Source organism: Trachypithecus francoisi, unplaced genomic scaffold, assembly GCF_009764315.1.
Source record: "Trachypithecus francoisi isolate TF-2019V2 unplaced genomic scaffold, Tfra_2.0 Lachesis_group3, whole genome shotgun sequence".
In the NCBI taxonomy this organism is placed as follows: Eukaryota; Metazoa; Chordata; class Mammalia; order Primates; family Cercopithecidae; genus Trachypithecus; species Trachypithecus francoisi.
Window position 1 is genome coordinate 157,402,476 of NW_022681468.1, and position 20,226 is coordinate 157,422,701.

Genomic DNA, 20,226 nt, shown 5'->3' on the forward strand with positions numbered 1-20,226 from the left:
GACCAACAGAAAATAAAGAATGAGGGCCTTTGTCTATGGGTTATAAATGCCTTTATTTCTTTGCTTGGTTGTTAGGTTTGTCCTCATACATAGGAAAAGAAACAAAGGTGCCTGGTGTTTCTTCATCTGTTCTCTTTGATACCATCCTCTACTGCTGCTTCTGCACTTTTCTCATTTGGTTCCTGATATGGTTTGACTGTGTCCCCACCCAAATCTCATCTTGAATTGCAGTTCCCATAATCCCCATGTGTCATGGGAGGAACCTGGTGGGAGGTAATTAAATCGTGGAAGTGGTTACCCCCATGCTATTCTCATGAGAGTGAGTAAGTTATCACAAGATCTGATGGTTTTGTAAGGGGCTTCTCCCTTTCTTTCGCTCTTATTCTTCTCCTTCCTGCGACCATGTGAATAAGGACATGTTTGCTTCCCCTTCCACCATGATTGTAAGTTTCCTGAGGCCTCCACAGCCATGTGTAACTGTGAGTCAATTAAACCTCTTTCCTTATAATAACCCAGTCTAGGGCAGTTCTTTACAGCAGCGTGAGGTCAGACTAATATAGTTCTTCTTTGAGCAGGTGCCTTCCCCCATTTATAACTAGAAATTCAGTTATAAATTCAGCTATCCTTTACATTAAAATCGTTTCTCTTGAGCATACTGTTGCTTTGAGCTTCCATTCCTTCTCTCACTGTCAAAATTCTTAAACATTAATGACATGTAGCAAATTATCCTACCAGTTGAATTCCGTTACAACTCTACTGAAACAGATGAAGTAATTGTCCTGTGCTACTGGTCTCCTATCTGTCTTTCTTCGTTTGCTCTGATCCTGGAGAGTCAGTGTTGACATCCTCGATCTCCTCCCTCAACATCTGGGACAGTGAATTCTGTAGTTTTTTTTCTTCTTCCTTGGAGTGTTCTTCTCCATCTTCTTTGCTGCCCTCCCAGCCTTGCCTTTGCAGCACGCCAAATGGTGGCTGGTTGGTCACCTGACCTTTTATATTTTTGTCTCTTGGAGATTTCCTCTATTGCCACAGTTTATCTCTGTGTAAGTGCTTTTCAGACCTATTTATTTGAATTCAAACTTCTTCCTGAGTTCCAGATAAGTTTTTGCGGAAAGCTACACTGGGAAATATTTTTAGTATCTCAAACCTAAAATTCCCAAAGTCAGAGCGTCCAAAAATTTTTATGAACCCAACGTAGAAAGGGATCTTTTATTTCATCTACTTGTCTCCTTCTGAATCCCTCTTCTCTTCCCCTTCCACTGTAAACATGACAAAAAGCAATCTGCTTTCCTAGCCACCCTGTATATGTAAGGTGTCATGGTTCTCCTAAAACTGAAAGTCTCGGCCAAAAACCTCAGATGCATCCTTGACAATTCCTGCACCCTCTGCTTCACATCTAGTTGATTACCAAATTATGTTAATGTGGGCTCTGTGGTTTCATGTATACTCACTCCTTAGCATCCTGGTTCCATCATTCTAACATAGGCCTTTAGCATAGCTTGCGTGTATTCAACCCACCTTATCAATTACTTAGGTTGTTGCCGTTCTCTCTTAAAACACCTCTGTTGGCTCACTACTGCCTATCAAGTTAAGTTCAAAGTCTTTAGCATGGTATTTAAGACCCTCCAATTTATCTTGGCTTTCTTTGTTTTTTTCGTGGGGGCCAGGTGTGGGTGCTAAAATGCACTTGACTACAAAGGGTGGAGAATTATTATTACGGTTTTCTCTTCCACTATTTCCCTACACTTTCCCATCAGCATGCCTTTTTCTTTCACTTGGGTTTCTCACAATCCGTCATTTTACCTTTGCCAATTCTTTGTGCCCTGCAGGGGTTCCTCATCATACATGAAACCATCTCTAATTCCTTAAGGCTTCCTCCTTGGAAATGTTGAGTTGACTTAGGCACTTAGCAGACTTTTTCTCATATTATAATTATGAAAGCAGAGCTGCCTCCACCTACCTTCCATCCCCAATGTCAGGTACATAACGGACATAAAACTTCACTAAATAGCAAACAGTTGAATCTACCATCACAGTGTAATGCATTCATCCATAAATTAATCACTAGTTGGTCTTCCTTTCTTCTTCCCCTATAATGGAAACTGGATGTAAACCAAAGTGATTTCACAGGTAATATTTTTCAAACTCAGAGACAAAGGAAAACTGTAGTGGAAAAACTGTGTTCCCAGAAGGTTTTTTAAAAGATATTTTTGACAGTTTATGACTTTCTGCTGGGAGATTGACGTTTACTGTTTCTGACTGTCTTGAATGTGCATTTATCAGATGTTGCGCATTTAGACAACATTGGCATGAACATTTGCATTAGCTTAAGTGAAAGCAACATAGACTTACTTGAATTTGTGATCTTTTGGAAAACCTTTCATTTTATAGATGAGGAGCTAAAGGCTAAAAGAATCGGTCTTAGAATGTAGCCTAATGGTTCTCAACCTTTCTTTCTCAATACATTAAAGCAAGGTGACATGGTCACAACAGCAATAGGGTTTATTATAGCCAAGGCATTGACCACCCTGTGAGATTCACTGTCTGGTTACTACTAGTTAGTAACAAGAGGGCTCAAGACCTTGCAGGCAGGCAACTGATAGAAGCACCATGACTGGAAGTCAAGCCTTTTCCCAGTCCATTGCCCCATCATTTATGCCATGTGGAAATTGCTCTGCCGAAGATAAAGTGTTGACTACAGTCTAAGTGATGGACAGAAAAACCATCGCTTAGCTCATAATGGCGAGTTGTACTGAGAATATGCTGTCTGAGGTTTAAAGTAGCATATTTAAGAGCAGAATCTTCAGATAACACAAACTCGAACACATTTCTGTTAGGAACATACCAATCGGTTGGAGGAAAATAAGGCCACCTCTTTCAGATACTTTACTCAATTTCAAATTTATTGTTTTTTAAGGTTGCAAGGTTGTAAAATACTTCCTCTTCCCCGACGCTTTATCCCTGCGAGGTTAAGAATTGTATTGAGGGTTTACAAATAGGAGCTTGGTAGATTATTTTCTAATTCTCAGATGATTTTTTCTGATTTGTGAGCTATGGGTCGGTATCCAGGTTGACTGTGTCCTATTGTGACCTCGAATCAAACATTGGAGTCCAGCAGCATCACTCACTCCCTGCTCATTAGCAACCTAATTACCTTAAAAAAAGAATGGAGAGACAGAAAGGCTGCCAGCTGTCAGGAATACCTTTTAACATTTTTTTCTCCTAAACCTGCAATGAGGCACTACCCAAAGCAAAGAACTTTTAAACACCGTTACTGAGAAGATGTGACTGTTGCTAGAGGATTTTGCATAGCAAACCCAGAAAACCATCTTTTGAAACTGAATGATACTCAACGACAGAAAGACACATTTCCCCCTTTATGAGCTCCAAGTTTTAGTACTGGCCTGTGAAGTGTTTCCTCACAGGTAAATGTTCAGATTTAATTCTATGCTTTTATTCTTACCTGTTACACTGATGTGAAAATCTGAAAAATACATGAGACAAATGTAAAAAAGAGTGATTCAGAAGAAAGTAGGCATTTGTTTTTATATTTGGCAACTGCAGTTGAGAAGGGGGTGTATTTTATCAAAGTAAATTTCGACGCAGAAGAATGATTTTCATGTGAATCTTTAGAAAAATCAAAATTTCTTTCTTTCAAACACCTCAACCCTCCTGATCAGTTTCATCTGTTGTATTAATGTCATGTTCAAGGACATGCAGTCAGAAAGCCTTCTGCTCTGATGTGCAGTCGGGAGAAAGGTGATGGTCCAACATTGAAATTCCTAGTGATCTAAATATTTAGAGTGTGAAGTAGTTTGTAATTATTTGGAGTACATGACTGGCATGGATACTTGAGCCAGTTCATTTTTTCATAAAGGGGGCATGGCACCAAACAAGCACATCATCTCTTGTAACTGACAAATACATTCCACGAAACAACAACATGTCAATGGTATGACACACTACAGCAGTCATGTGGTTTCATATGGATGTTACACAGCTGACCTTGTATCATTAACCTTTACGGTTAGTTATTAACCTTTGAACGACTTAGGAAAAAATGATGTATGAGTTTTAAGGTAATCCTGCCTCTGCCTTTTCACATTATTAATATGTGCAGCTATAACATTTAAAATAGAAAAATTGCCCGGGAGAAAAAAAACGTAGCCATCTATAACCCTCTGTCAAACTAAAATTGAAGTGACATTTAAAGTTTGCGTAGGATAGTTAAATGTTTATTTTGAAAATATTTCATAAATTTTATTCCATGTTTAATCAGTTAGGAAATAAGTCAGATTTAAATTCATACCTTCCAATTACTAGAAAAAACCTGAAATACGTAATTCTTGTAACAATTATTCTTTCAAAAAGCACAAATTATGGAGATGACTATCAATCAAAAGTAATATAGTATAATCTAAGGTGGGGGAGGCAAAGAAGAATGTGGTTTGTCTATATTCCAGGAGAAAAGAATCAAGTCAAAATGAGATCTGATCTTTTCCAAGTTATTCTGTCTTCATCTTAGTAGAGTATAATTCCACATGCATGTTGATGTTCCAAGTACCATTAAACATCTAGTAATCAGAACAAATGTTCTGCCAAATCCCATTTATTATTTTAACTGGTTAAGGCATTGAGCACTCTAGATTTATACATGTATAATTAAAATTTCTATTAAAAAATAAACCTAGATGGGAGATTTACATTTTTCTTAATCTCTGTTTACACAGCGAAGAGATCTGTTTTTAAATATTACATCAGATCCTTGTGAATTCACATAAACCAGTGTGACACTGCCAAAACTGCCTGTAAAAATGATGGGTATTGATGCCCTGTGGTCAGGGAATCTTCTCTGTGAGGTGTTAGAATTTTCTTCTTACTCAAAAATGCCCGTATTCTCACTGTGGTTTTCAAGCACATAAGCTTAGGCGCAACGGATGCACTTCCTCATTTGTACACTGTCAGCCCTTATATGTCCTCAACTGCAGGTATTCCAGATGAAACAAGTGCAGCTCCGGAAACCCTTCTGCTGCTTCCTGGAGAGATCCATAACTGGATATGTTTGGTAAGCTTAATTGCCTATATACAGGAACTCAAAAAGAGCCTTGCCACCACAAAGAATACATCTGTCACCCATATTATCATGGGTACTGTTTCAAGGCTATTTTAGTTGCTCAGCATGTTTTCATGACCCTTCTTCCCATCATTTTGTTGACTCTCAGTGAAAAGTAACTCCTACCACTTGCATACACATGAACTAATACACCTTCATTGGTCCCTTAATGTTCCATAGAAGTGGGAATATATTTAGAACTATCAAAATTCTTACCAATTAAAATGTGACGTACATTCCTAGCTATGGCAATATTAATATCTTTATTTTGACCCATTCGAGATCAATTAATTGACTCTCATCTAGGCCCTGTCCATGTTGTAAGTAAGTCAGTTGGGAGGGGCACTAAACAAAACAATCTTACCGTGTCTGTGTGGAGATAGACCTGTCAATTTGGACTTAAGAGTGCGACGTGTGTTGGAAAGAATGTAGTCACAGTCAGCTATGCACTTAGCAGCTGTGACCGGGCTGAGGAATAATCGCAATAATCATACAAATCAGTTTTTATCATGTATGTAACAGGCTCTGTTCTTGGGCACTGCTTAATATTACAGTTCCTTCTTCCTTGTTTTTCTTTTGCTAACAGAACCCAACAGTTGTGAGCACTATGGCTTTAAGGATTTCTAACAGTCAGCTAGGATATTGAAGAATTCATTCATTCAGTTACCCCTGCTACCGTGATACATCAGTGAACAAAAGATAAAAACAGGAATCCCCATAAATTTGACATATTTAAAAGATGGAAGGAGGAAGAGAAGGTAGCACAGCAAGCAGGATAATCTCAAAGGGAGGAAGAGGACCAGGAATCTGTACTATCAAAGAATCCAAGAGGCTGTTCTCAAGATAAGCTGTGCAGAGTTCCAAAGGAGAATGAGGAAAAATCCACCAAATTGGGTAGTTGAGGAAGCTGTTATTTATGTGAGCATTTTCAGCACAATGGTGGCAACCTAAACCAGCCTTTGGAGAAATTACACAGAGCATATGGTAAAGATGCAAAGATAATAAGTAACTGCTAATCCTTTGGAGCAACGTTTGTTAATGCGTATCATGGGGGATTTTATTTTGAAGAAAGGATAGAGTTAAGGCAAACATTTTGCCCTTCTTTTTCTTTTTTTTTCGGTGATGGATGAACAGAGAAAAGGAGACCTTAAGCACTCTTTAGGTGGGGGTCAAAGACAGGAGACACACCTGTCAATAAATATGTTAAAAAATTGCTTGAAAAAGACTCCACAAAACTTCAGTGTGTCTTGTACACAAGTGATTTCCTAGCTTTTTATTGCATGATGCAATGATGGTTCCTTTTGATATACATTCTCATGCTATATGAATCCTGATTAATGCAATTTGTGCTGAAAAAAATGTTGAATTTCACTTAGCCTTAGAGAAAAATGTGTTCACGCTTTTCTCTAAGGCCACCACCATCTAAACAAACATAAACTATATGTAGATGTCAGGGTTGTGCTCATGGCTTCTGATTGATAATGTACTATAATCCCAAATAGTTGCTGTTAGTTGTATCCAATATGATATTAATCCTTCAGTGTTTCTCAGGGCGTTTTTATATTTGTTGTGAAGTTTCTTCAGTCTTTCTCTCCCCATGAAAAATATATCAGGAAGCAAGATGGGTATTGTCATCCTCATTTTACAGAGTAGGGACCTGAGGGAGAATTTGCAGCTTACTATACTGATGGAATAATAGCCCTTATCTGTCTTGGAGACCCTTTTAAATATAGGAGGAAACTATTCTGATTGCACTGTGGGACAGACTATCTGTTTTGATAGGTGGTGTTCTTTAAAACTGAGAAAAAATATTAGTCTATTGCATAAAAGAAAATAACCCAAAGTAGTCCTTTAAGCTAAACCTGATCTTGTGTTGGAGACTGGCTTAAGAAAAACAAAACTTAAAAGAATTCTTCAAGCTGGCTTGGGAATAGAAGATATTAGGTCTTTTTTTCTTATAAAAGCAGGAACTTTTTTTTTGTTTGGAAGCATTTATTGATGAACTACTATGAAAAAATCACACTCATCATAAGTACTGTGATGGAAAATAGGCTGTAGAGAAAGGTGAAGAAATGCGACATCACAATGGTAAATGCAACATCATATTCTGCTTAATTTAACACTGTGAACTTTGGGTTGCCATTCACTCCCTCCCCTGGCCATGTTCCCATGTAGCTGCAATGAAAGAATAATACTGAATGTGGCCGTGCCATCTTAGAGGATTACTACCAATCCTATCTTAGCACTGACTTCACCTCGACGGAGAAACCTCTAAAAGGTGGGTCATAGGAGTGCAAAATGCTGTCGTATTGATGAAAGGTTACACTTTTACCTCAAGAAATTTGAACACTTGAGTCTCTTTTGAAGATATGAGTAGTACTTTAGATACTTTGGAACTCATTTTACCCTACTGTCTGTGATAATGTCTTTTTTCGACAGAGAGAGATTTTGTTGCAGACACAATCTTGCTGTGGAAGCCCACGTTTTGTGTAACATTTTAGTAGTGTTCATTTATTTTACAATTTTTAATTCATCTAACATATATGTTTCACTTATAATGTCAGTTTTTAAGAGATTTTTTTCATTGAGATACAATTTTACATGCAATAAAAAAGTGCTGTTTTTAGTGTATCATCTGAGGTGTCACCAAAAACATGCAGTCATGGAAACATACTACAGTCAGGATATAGAACACTTCCATCACCATAGAAAATCTCCCTGTGGCCATTGGAAGACAACCTCTCTTCTGACCTCAGGCTCCTGGCATCCATTGATGTTTTCTATCAGTACGGTTTTGATTTTGCCAGAAAGTCATATACATAGAACCATGCAGTGTATCGTCTGTTGAGCCAGCTCCTTTCACTTAACAGAATGCATTTGAGAGTCATCCATATTGTTGCATCTACCTGAAGTCCATTTCTTTTTACTTCTGAGTAGGATTCCACTTGGCACACCTTCCGCAGTTTTATTTTTTCACCAGTTGAAGAACATTTGGGTGGTTTCTAATTATGGGCAATGTATTCATCAGGGTTTTTCAGAGAAACAGAACTAATGGGACGTGTGTGTCTATGTATGTGTATACATAAAATATATAGATATATGTTAATGTGAATATTTTAAAATGTTTATGAAGAGATTTATTGTAAAGAATTGGCTCACATGATTATGGAGGCTGATACGTTCCAAAATCTGCAGGGTAAACTGGAGCTGTAGGAGGGCCAACAGTATAACTCTGGTCTGTCTAGAGGCCTGAGATTCAGGAGGGCTGGGGGTGTAGTTCCTGTGCAAAGCCTGGCAGACTCAAGACCCAAGGAGAGTTCAAGTGTAAAGACAGGAAGAGAACCCATGTCCCAGTACGAAAGCCATTGGGCAGGAGGGATTTCTTCTTAGTAGTGAGAGAGTCAGCCTTTTGCTTCTATTGAGGCCTTTAACAGATTGCACGAGGCCCACCTACATTAGGGAGGGCAATCTGCTTTACCCAGCCTCCAGATTTAAATGTTAACCTCATCCAAAACACCTTCACAGACACACCCAGAATAATGTTTGGCCAAATAACGGGACACCCTGGGGGCCAGTCAAGTTGACACATAAAGTTAACCATCACAGGCTATTACTGACAAAGCTACCAAAAACATTGGTTTATGGATTTTCATGTTAACCTATGTTTTTGTTTCACTTGGGCAAATGTGTAGGAGTGGGATTGATAGTTGATATGGAAAGTGTATGTTTAACTTTATAAGAAATGGCCAAACTGCTTTCCGACGTGGCTGTACCACTGTCCATTCCCTTCTGCAATCTGAGAGTTCTAGTTGTTCCACATTCTCACTAGCACTTGGTATTGTCAGGTTGGTCTGTTTTCTTCTCTCACCCTTCGCTCTCCTCCCTTCTCCCAGTAGGCGTGCAGTGGTGATACCTTACGTGGTTTTAATTTGTGTCTCCCTATTGAGATGACTAGTGATATTGAACATCTTTTTATGTGCTTATTTGCTATTCACATGTCTCCCTTGGTAGATTATCTGTTAAAATCTTTTACCCATTCTTGGAGGGTGGAGGGAAGTTTTTTTTTTTCCTTATTTTTGTTTTAACTGAGTTCTCTCTGTGCTCCGGAAAGAAGTCCTTTGTCAGTTTTTTGTTTTCCAACATTTTTTCCCTGTGTGGCTTACAGACTTGAAACAAACAGAAAATTTTAATTGTGAAAAGGTCTAATTGATCAAATTTTAAATGGATCATGCTTTTTAAAAAATTATTTTTTTAGTTGACAACAATTGTATATGTTTATGATGTACAATATTGTGTTTTGATATGTGTATACATTGCAGAGTGCCTAAATCAAGCTAAGTAACATATCCTAAATGAATCATGCTTTTGCTGTCCTGTGCTAAATGAATCATGCTTTTGATGGCATATGCAAGAACTCTGCCTAATCCAAGGTCCTAAGTATATTCTTTTGTATTTTCATTAAGATGCTTTTTTGATGACGACAAAGTTAACTGAGAAGTTGAATCAAAGACTGTTGAGTCTTATGTTAGCACAGAATTTAATTAATTTTAATTTAATATTTTGTGACAGAAAATCTCAAAAATCACATTTTACAAAATACATAGTTACAAATAGAAACATTTTTTGAAAAAAAAAAAATTCCCGTTAAAATCCCAGGGTTTGAATAGAATGGAATAAAGTAAAAGAGTCTCTAAAATTAAACATGAATTATAGGAAATTTCTTTCGTTTTTGAGACAGAGTTTCACTTTGTCACCCAGACTGGAGTGCAGTGGCACAATCTCTGCTGACTGCAACCTCCGCCTCGCAGATTCAAGCAATTTCTGTGCATCAGCCTCCCGAATAGCTGGGATTACAAGCGTACATCACCACGCCCGGCTAATTTTTTGTGTGTTATTAGTAGAGATAGGGTTTTGCCATTGGCCAGGCTGATCTTGAACTCCTAACCTCAGATGATCCGCCTTCCTCGGCCTCCCAAAGTGTATTTGCATGAGTCTGAATTTTAAAAGAAGAAAAAAGAAAAGGAAAATAGACCAGTTATAATTTTCCCTAATCAGTCAAACCATTTTAGAGACATAGATTCAGAAAATCAGAGAATATTTGGTATTCCGAAGACTGAAATAAAACAAAACAGAAAACCAAGTCCCCCAGTAGTAGGTCTGCTGTTGGTATATAAGTGTGTAAAATTTGTGGCATAATACTGTACAGTTTTAAAAATCACAATATTTAAGATTAAATGTTCTTTTTAAATAGTGTGAAAACTAAGTGTTTACAGAACTGAAGCAGCTCCTTGGATCCCTAGAAACCTGGTTTGTAAAGAAAAAAAAAAAGCCAGATATATAAAGCAAATGTAAGGTTATGTAGCAGAGCTAAAGCCAAGTGCTGTGACCCTATTTTAGTTTTTTTTTTTCTTCAAACTGACGTAGACACTCAAATTCTAGCAGAAAATATTTCTTGTTGGGTCTCTTTCGTAAGGAATTAAGACTATATTCAATTCTGTGATCCCTTTTTGGCATCTCAACTTATGCCTTGTATAATGAGTGTGCCTTTTGGCTGGGGTGAGCAATTTTTGGAAATTTGAAACATTTCCCTTCCTGGCATCTTCCAGAGGAGGCATCCTAAGCCAGAACCCAAATCCTAAAGAAAGACAAGCAAGCCCTCTTGTTTGTTTGCCCTGTCGATGGGCCTATAATTTAAAACCCATTCGATGGCAGATTTATCAAGTGATTAATCCCTGGGAAAACTCGAAGTGGCAAAGAGAAGGTGATTGTGATCCAGGCATGCATCACTGGTCATTTGTTTGAGTAATGAAGGTGGAAAGCCAAATATCTCCTTGCTTACTTGCAAAAACTAATTCAGGAAGGTTGGTTTATGCATGGTTGGGCTTGGAGTAGCTTGTTGCTGATGGAATATACAGTGAACACGAATGACTTGGTATGCGTTTGCTGGATGAATCAAATGCATTTGATGGTATGATCCTGGGTTTTCTTCAGTTGTCAAGGAAAAAATGTCTGAATAATAATAAGAAGAAGAATAGCACTGTAAAACTCACACCAGCTCAGTTGTCCTGGAAATTAATCGTAGCTTACAAATATATTATTATTTCTACCTAGAATGTGAGCTTCTCAAAGTATGAATTTTTTTTTTTTTTTGAGACAGAGTCTCGTTCTGTCGCCCAGGCTGGAGGGCAGTGGCGCATTCTCGGCTCACTGCAAGCTCCGCCTCCCGGGTTCATGCCATTCTCCTGCCTCAGCCTCCCGAGTAGCTGGGATTACAGGTGCCCGCTACCAGGTCAAGCTAATTTTTTTGTATTTTTTAGTAGAGACAGGGTTTCACCTTGTTAGCCAGGATAGTCGTTATCTCCTGACCTTGTGATCCGCCTGCTTGGACTCCCAAAGTGCTGGGATTACAGGCATGAGCCACTGCACTGGGCAAATGGTTTCTTATTTTTCACAGGATCATCTGGTACTTTGCAGATGCTCATCAAAGCTTGTTTGAATATTGGCTGGTAGGGAGGCCATCTTTGTTGTAATGAAAACCTGTTTGCATTCTACCAGATTTATACAGCACTACTATAAAGAGGAAGCTCGTCACAGAACGTTTATCACCAACCACTTCTCTGAGCCTCTTCTTGCTCCCAGAGAGCTGTATCATTTGTAAAGTTGTGGGAACTTTACTGTGATTGACTCTAGTCAATACTCCTAGAGTCTTATGCATAAGTTTCATCTTTTACACCAGAAAGAACTCAACAGCTGGCCCCTTTTGATATCAACTGACACCATTTGATAATTCTGTATAATTGACCTAATGTCATTTTTTCATTTCCTACTGAATTTCAATTTAAGAAATGTGCTAAGTGTTGGGAGTATGTAAGGCAAACATGATTGAGGAATCCACAGCATAGTTTTCAAAATGATACTGTTGTGCAGATGCACATTGGCCATGGGATAGTATCCCTTTATAGACAAGTGTGTGAGGAATCTGGAGGGAAATATTAAAATGATTACTGTAATTAATTGGAGAACCATAGTTCGTCACAGTGTATTAAGGACCAGGGTTTATCATCTGTTTCTTCTAAACTTGAATGTACTCTAGAATGTGTAATGCCTCATTGGACTAGCTGCAGCTTCAGTAGTGATAATAATAATACAACATAAAATTGCAAGCTCTCTCTTTTAATAGAGAAGGAATTAGTATGTTGGCTCATCACCTAAAATGTGGAGTCTTAGGTTTGCTCTTCGGGTTTAGAACTACTTTTTGGAAAAATGGAGTCTGAAAGTCATTTCCCTGGATATATATTGATTCTGTGATTTATGTTCTGGATATTAATAACTTAGAAATAAAATGTTACTGAAGTTTCCCCATGAGTAACATTGCCTTTTATTTCATAAAATGCACTCTGGCTACAATTTTGTTTTGTGTCTCAAGTATAAGCCTCAGTGCAGATTTCAAACATTTTACTTTCTTGCTACTTCTTTGAATGACTATCCATGGTTATATTTGCTGATTTTAAAGGTGTATTCCTTAATATTTGTAATTAACTATCACCTTTCAAAAATAATGGATAGGCTGGATACAGTGACTCATATCCCAGCACTTTGGGAGGCTGAGGGGGGGGATCACGAGATCCAGAGATCGAGACCATCCTGACCAACATGGTGAAACCCTGTCTCTACTAAAAATACAAAAATTAGCTGGGCGTGGTGGCATGCGCTTGTAGTCCCAGCTTCTTGGGAGGCTGAGGCAGGAGAATCACTTAAATGTGGGAGGCGGAGGTTGCAGTGAGTAAAGATCGCACCATTGCACTCAAGCCTGATGACAGAGACTCTTGTCTCCAAAAAAAAAAGAATAATTTTGTCTAAATTGCATACTCAATCACTGGTTTTCAGAGCACCTTCTTGAATCTGATTTTGTGTGAACATTTGCATTCACAGTGAGAATTGGGACTATCTCTTTGTATTGCTTAGATAATACCGTGCTTTAAGCCCTTGTGAGGTTTTCATGAATAGAGATGTGTTCAAAGAAGCTTTGAAACAAAGTGAGATGAGAGTCTTGGGTGTGGAAATTATTAATGTTTTAGTACTAGAGGAAATCTTAATGACTGAATACTTTAAACCTCTCATTTGAGATAGATATAAAATGAGGCTTAGAGGAAATTTAAAACTTGGCTAAAAGCAAGTAGCTAATGATTGAGAGAACCAGGAGTAGAATTCAAGTCTTTGAACCCAATGCTTTTTCCACCTGAGAGCCAAGAAACTTCAAATCAATTGTTTACTTAATCATTCCATTTCTTTTTCAGGAGGACGGAGGGCAAGTATTTTGAAGAAAGCATCTGAGACTAGAAGTATCTTTTTTTTTTTTTTTTTGCGTTTTGGCATACTGACTTCCTAAAATGTATTGCATGGGAAGGATATTAGCCACTGAAGATCAGTGATAAGGTGGATAGTAGACTTCGTCTATCTTTTATTGGCAATTTACTTAATTTCTCAGTGCTTCTCTTTCTTCATCTGGAAAACAGTCAGAATACCAGTATTGTCACAGATTGTTGTCATAATTATATGCATTGATGTAATGCAAATGCATTGTAAGTAATAGGTGGAATGTAGTGTTACTAATCATTAATTATGAGTTACTGTTGTTTACTGGATATCAGTTTAGGGAGTCATCTGTTATTAATTCAAAATAGTAAGGCAGAAAAAGCATAAATTTTTGTATCAGCCAGGATTGAAATCCCCTTGTTACTATTTTTTAGCTGTGGGATCTTATACAGACTAATACCTCCCCTAGAATGTCTGCCTTGCAGAGATGCAAGGATGAAGGCACCTAGCATAGTGCCTGGAACACTCATGCCGTGTTGGTTTGGATTCTCTTCTTGTCTTTCCCGAGCATCAGCATGGCAGGTGATTACTGGAGGTCAGCACCGTTTTTACACATGTGTACTCTCCAGCATTGCATGCATTCGGTTTTACTCAGAGTCAACTTCGTGTCAATTACTCTTTACCCGTTCTTTCCCTGCCCTGTTTCTCTATGTCTTTATCCCTCCCAGCAAGTTCTAATTACAGAAATGTGTCAAATGTGCCTCATGTTTCTAAGTGTCCTTGAGATGGCCTTTTGGTTGTAACTTGATGTGCTTTCGTTTCTGATAAGAACAAAAAAATTGTAATAGTTAATTAAAACCAGCTTTTGTTAATTTATGGGGTTCTCATCAAACCCAGTGCCATTCTCTTCATTAATAAAAACTTTTGTTTTTACAGTGGCAAGCATAAGCCAGTTAACTAAGGGGTTATTGAAGTCTCTGGGCAACCTTCAAAAAGAAAACAGAAAAAACTCATATGCACATCCAAAGCCATAGAATCACCATCTCCTTGCCTTACCTAAGCATTCTGTAAGAACTGCATCCCATCCCTTCGAGGCATTTTGTGCTCCCAAGCCTCACTTTCCTTTCCTTCCCTCTGCTCACACTACGCTTTTCAGAGGTGGCAAAGCTTTATTGAGCCTCCATGCAGCCCCCAAGGACTGTCTAGCTTTCCCCAGCCTAGGGATGTAGAATTTGGAAGAGTCCCTGGAAAAGACTGACTTACTCAAGTTGTACAGCAGATAACCTGATTTTTTATTGGCCCTGGCAGCACCACCTAGAGAGAATGTTCGTAACAACAAAATGCTAACGGATGATTTTTCCACAGTGCTTGGCACCAACACGATGTCTTTCATCAGTAGGCGTTTTTCCACCTTCTTTTTGAGAGACATGCTTGTGGGGACCAGACAAGCAAAAGTCTCCTCTGTTGCTTGGGTTTCAGTACAGTGTGTTCCTTCGATGATATCTCTGAGCAGTGGTAATGGGGAGGATATTAAAAAATAATGAGGATTTGGTAGGGGAAGGGAGAACCATCCCCAAAGGAGGCTGGGGAAGTTGCTAGAGTCCAGTTCCTAATCAGATTAGAATCACAAATGTGGTTCATTTCTACTGGGTAGTTCATTATATGTATGGGAATAGCCTTTGAGCTGACTGTGAAGAGAATTTTGTCTATATTAAGTATTTTGAATTATTAAAACTAACATGATCAACATCAACTTTTAGAAATACCTTCATTAAAAAAAAACTTGGATGTTTTGTGAGTGTTCTAGTCCAAAAGTGGAGCAAGTATCAGAAAAGAGATCAGAGGAGTGTTTAGTATGTCTGCTCTAATTTCAGTATTAGTCTGTAATGGCTAACAATTGACAACAGGTCTTAAGAGTTTGCTGTGTATGGGAATAGCGAAGAGAAAAGGATCTTTATCTTTCCTTAAATTTTTTTGGAGTTTCACTTACAAATGGATGGGTAATGCAGAGGCATGAGGAAGTCTTCATATTTAACACTGAAATCAATAAGCATTTGTGGATGGCTAACTAGGCAAGCAGTGTGTGATGCTCTGGAGGTTCAAATATGATTAACTTGTGGTCCCCAACTGCCTGCAGTTTTTAGATTTGAAAGACGATAAACATAAATAACTATAATGCAACACGAACCTAGAATGTTCTTTGGAAACAAAAAGGAAAACTTTTGCCAAGCAGAATTCAGAAAAGTTTAAGCCAGACTTGATTGCATTTTTTTTCAGGGCTTTCACTAGGTGAAAATGGATAAAAGGAGTCTAAGTAGATGAAACAGCATGTGTGAAAGAGTAGAGATGTGGGTGTTGGTCATCTGTAGTGGTGTAGCATAGGGAAAGAGTAGGGAAATAGCTAGGCAAGTAGGCAGAGGCCAAATTTTGAAGAGCCATGAGTATAATGGAAAGAATTTAGGCTTGTCTGCTGTGTAGAATAACTATTCTCAGTCTGGACAATGAAGGAATATTCCCTTTATTGGGCATATCAGAGTTAGGAAAGGGACTTTACCAAATAACACATTTCTTTGGAGATGCCGAAATGACCCAAGTGAAAGTCATTGCCAGAATAACCCATTGATAGTGTGTCGTTACACTATCTCAGCTGTGTTAGAGCAGAATTCAGATTAAGAACAGTTGTTGTTTATTTCACCTCTAGCTCCCATTGGAATCTTTTGCGGTGCTTAAAAGACACCTGTGCAAAGGCATCCTCTCAGACTAATTAAATGAGGGTTTCTGGGGATGGACCTGAGCACGAGTGTCATCCACAAAACTCTCCAGGTGATTCTAATGGGAGCAGGGCTTAAGAACCACTTTGTTAGATAAAAATTGTGCCACTAGGAAGAAAGGGTGAGCAAAACAGGATGGTTTGATTGGCATTGTCCTCTCAGAGCTAGTAAGTTTGAATCTTTCTTACTGAGAGATGGACATATATTACTATAACAGACTATTGCAGGTGAGAAGAGGATGTGATTAAAAATGAAAGCAATTGAAGCAAACAAATTAAGAGTAAAGGAAGGTAGATAAAACTTAAAAACTGGAAAGATATCAAACCTCAGCACCTGTCTCTTTTCAAATTACGTATTGGGGTCAAATCGGAAGATTTTTAGCAGGGAGAGTGAGAGAAGGGAAATCTTGAGATTTTCTTTATATATCTTCAAGAACATTGATCTAAAAATAAATGGAGGGTTTATAATTGGATGCTGCTTACAAGCACATGTTCAATGTGTAAGTAAAGTTAACAGGATATAAAGGCATTTTGTTTCCTTGACCTGGCATTGTCTGTAGCTTCCTTTGTAAGGGACTGATCTTGACACTTCCTAAAGATTCTCAGGATCCTGGGCAAAGATTGGGAGTACATGATTCTCTAACAAAGTTCTGGTCTGTATTAGAATCACCAAATCATTACCAGTCTTTCTAGCTATGTATCTGGATAAAGGAGGGGGAACAGCACATAGTATCCATGTACAAAGTAGAAGTGGTAGCTAACATGAAATAAAAATAGTGTTTAAAGATTAACTTTCCCAAAGCTTCAGTTCATGGTATGCATGAACTTGAAATGCTTTGTTTATAATGGAGCCAGACACATTTTGAAATAATTGGTATGATATGGACAGAGAATGAATGAGGTGCTTATTACTTTAATCACTTTGAGTTGCTCTGCCACACTGAGGTCATGAACACAACCAAGACAGAATTGGAATGATCAAAAGAGGTTATGAAACAAGAAAAGTCAAAGGCAAGTGTGTTTTTGGGGGGTGAGGGGCAGAGAGAGGCAATTAAATTTTAGTGATCCAGAAAGATTTCTTAACTATCATCTCAGCGTCTTGGTGTGCAGTACATGGAAATTCATTGTTTTCCTTCGTATTTGGTCATTCTCCGTATCAGTGAATACAGTATGTGAGGAACCCATTCATGGAGTCTGTGCCTGGTAATCTGCCCCCTACCTTGGGTGTTTGCAACAGAGGAAGGGTATTGGAAGAGAACAGTATTCACAAAGACTGCATGAAAGAGCATGGACCTGTTTAGAAGACTGGAATCCGGGGCATATCCGGGGACGAGACAAAAGCTAATAGTGGAGAAGCTGGTCAGAAAACAGATCAGAAGAGCTGTTGATGTGTCTGTGCTAAAGAGTTAGTGGTAGTCTGCAAGTAATAGCTAATTATTGGAGAGATTTTAAGGACTAGGGATCTGCATTATTATTTTTTTCAAAATCTTCTTGGAACTAAAGTGGCTACATTTGAGTCAAGAAAATGCTCATTGCCTTTGTCCAGTGAAAGACTGAGGTGGTGGGGGTGACAAGAGAAATCAGTAACGCTTGATCAATAGCATGTTGAGGATGAGAGAGAGCAAGAAATTCAGCATGACATCAGGTTTCTGGATGTGCTGACTGGAGGTGATGAGGCCATTAATGGTGAGGAGGAATTTCAGAGGAGGAACACATTGGGGTTTGGCAACAATGAGTTCACTTTCCAACCTGTTGGATCTGAGGCAGCTGGTTAAATATTTAAGTAGATTAATCCAGAGGATAGTTGAAAATATGATCTCAAGGTACCAAGTTGGAAGGTACTCACCTAGTGTCATTAATCATATGAGTATATGAGATCATCTAGAAAGATTGTATAGTGTGAGAAGGAAAAAAATGCAAGCAATATGCTAAGAGAACCACACTTAAGGGATGAATGAGTCTACAGATTGACTAGGGGCAGCAGAGAAGTAGGAGGTGAACAAAAGGAGAGAGGTGGAATCGAGTTGAGGGAAGCAGAATTTCAGTGCTTCTGGAACAGTCAACTCTAACCAATGTGGCAGAGAGGTCAAAAATCACTGAAAAGTGCTGATTGAATGCAACAGTCAAATCATGGAGTTTCCGTAGGATAGTGGGGATGGAAGCCAGTAACTGGGTGAAAAGTGAATAAATGAGAAAAATTAAGCATGGGTTGAGTGTTTTTTTTTTTTTTCCAAAAAAGCTCTGCTGCGAAGGAAAAGAGGTAGGGTTAGAAAGTGCAGTGGCTAAAGGCATTTAAGAAGGATTTTGGTATGTCTATTTTTGCTTTAGAAGCATAGAGCATGTAGACAGTAGAGGGCATGGGGCTGGGAAGCATACCCAGAACCAAGAGCAAGCTAATGGGGCCACTGGGCTCTGATCTGTCAGGCGTTAGAGAGACAATAATAATGACAGCAAACTGAAATAGTAAACACTCTCCAAACCGTCTTCTGTATCTTGTTTTACATATATTAATTTGCCTCCCTGGCATATCTGCTCTGTCAAGTACATTTTATTATCCCCATTTTGCTTACAAAAAAACTGAGGTACAGAGAGGTGAACTTTACTGCCCAATTTGTATTCTGCCCACTACACTAAAGAAATGCATTACCTCCGAGCTGTGAAAATGATATATAGCTTTACATGTCAGCTTCAATAGATTTAGAAGATCATTGATAGAGTGGTAGGAAGAGGAGGAGGTGGGGGCCAGGGCTTTTGCTGTAGATACAAGATTTCATCTTGTGGAGTTTATAATCTGATAGGGGAGGCAGAAACTCAGTAATTTCACCAAAAAATATTTCCCTTATTAGGGAAAGTTTCACCATGCAATATGTCTTTGCAATTCTTTCATATCATTAAGAAGTTGAGGATTGAGTACAATTATTGCTTCTTGAATATTTGATTCTTAATCTTGAAAGAAGGTTTAGTTGAGAGTAACAGCTGAGAGTTAGTTTGTTGTGACAGAACCGAACTAGTCATTAGAATGAAATTAAAATGTGGGTGAGTAATTCAGAGTGGTAATCAGGGCTAAGATGTGGGTGGAAGTGGACAGGAAAGAAAGAGAGAAATGAAGATGGAAATGATACAATGTTGAAACAAAGATTATCTTGATCTCACAGTTGAGTGAAGCTCGAAATTACTTTTAGGGAATTGGTGGTAGAACTCACAAAAGGCTAGGTAAACTTTCATATATTGCTTATTCTGATTGCTTGAGCTTTTCCTACTTTTGTGCCTGTCCCTCTACAAAGGTAGCATTGTTTGAAAATTTAAAAAAGTAATTAGGAATTTGTTAGTCTCTTGCTCTGCTATTAGCATTAGCAACAGAAACTAACAGTAAGATTTATCCATATATTTCTATGTTCCAGGCATAACGCCTACTATTTTATATGAAGTATCTCATTTTACTTTTATAAAAGTCTTAGAGATGGCTCGCTATTATTCCTACTTTACACTTGAAGAAACTCAGGCTTAGGGACACAGTGTTCCCTGTCTAAGGTCGTAGAACTTGCAAGTGCCTAAGCCAGGACGTGAACCAGGTGGTGTGACTCCAAATTCAGGCACTCAGCGCTCTGCACTGCACAAGAAATAGACAATGTCCTGAGCCACTTCCCTCAGAGTTGGCTCAGAGCTACCATGTCCACGTATGAGAAGATTCGCCTTCAAAAAACTTCGTCTTTCAGTTCTCCTGACTATAATATAGCTCTTTAAAGGGAGTTTTTTCTTGAGAATGAATATTAAGGAAAAGTTGAACCTAGTAAAAAATAGGTAAAAGTTAGCTGTTTTTTTAAACACCAGATAAATGGTAGATCTCTTCATAATTCAATCTGCTGAACTATGCAAACATAGTATAAAAGTTATCTCAATGAAGGTAGACGAGCTTCCCATGTTTATACCTTTCCTTCCAAGGCTGTCCAAAATATTTCTTTACTTTTTCAATGCAAAAAGGAGCTGTACTTGTATGTGCTTAGGTGTTCTAGATATGTGTGCTGAG

General features: G+C 38.3%; 1 protein-coding gene and 1 non-coding gene across 3 annotated transcripts in view; one reads left to right on the top strand and one right to left on the bottom strand.

The window, feature by feature from the left end:
• The window catches only part of FMN1 (formin 1), a 425,302-nt gene that overhangs the window by 197,747 nt on the left and 207,329 nt on the right, over positions 1–20,226 (top strand). The window lies entirely within an intron of this gene.
• Positions 20,020–20,084, bottom strand: LOC117071901. Its single transcript, XR_004432626.1, has one exon. It is a non-coding gene; the product is annotated as a small nucleolar RNA SNORD77 (small nucleolar RNA).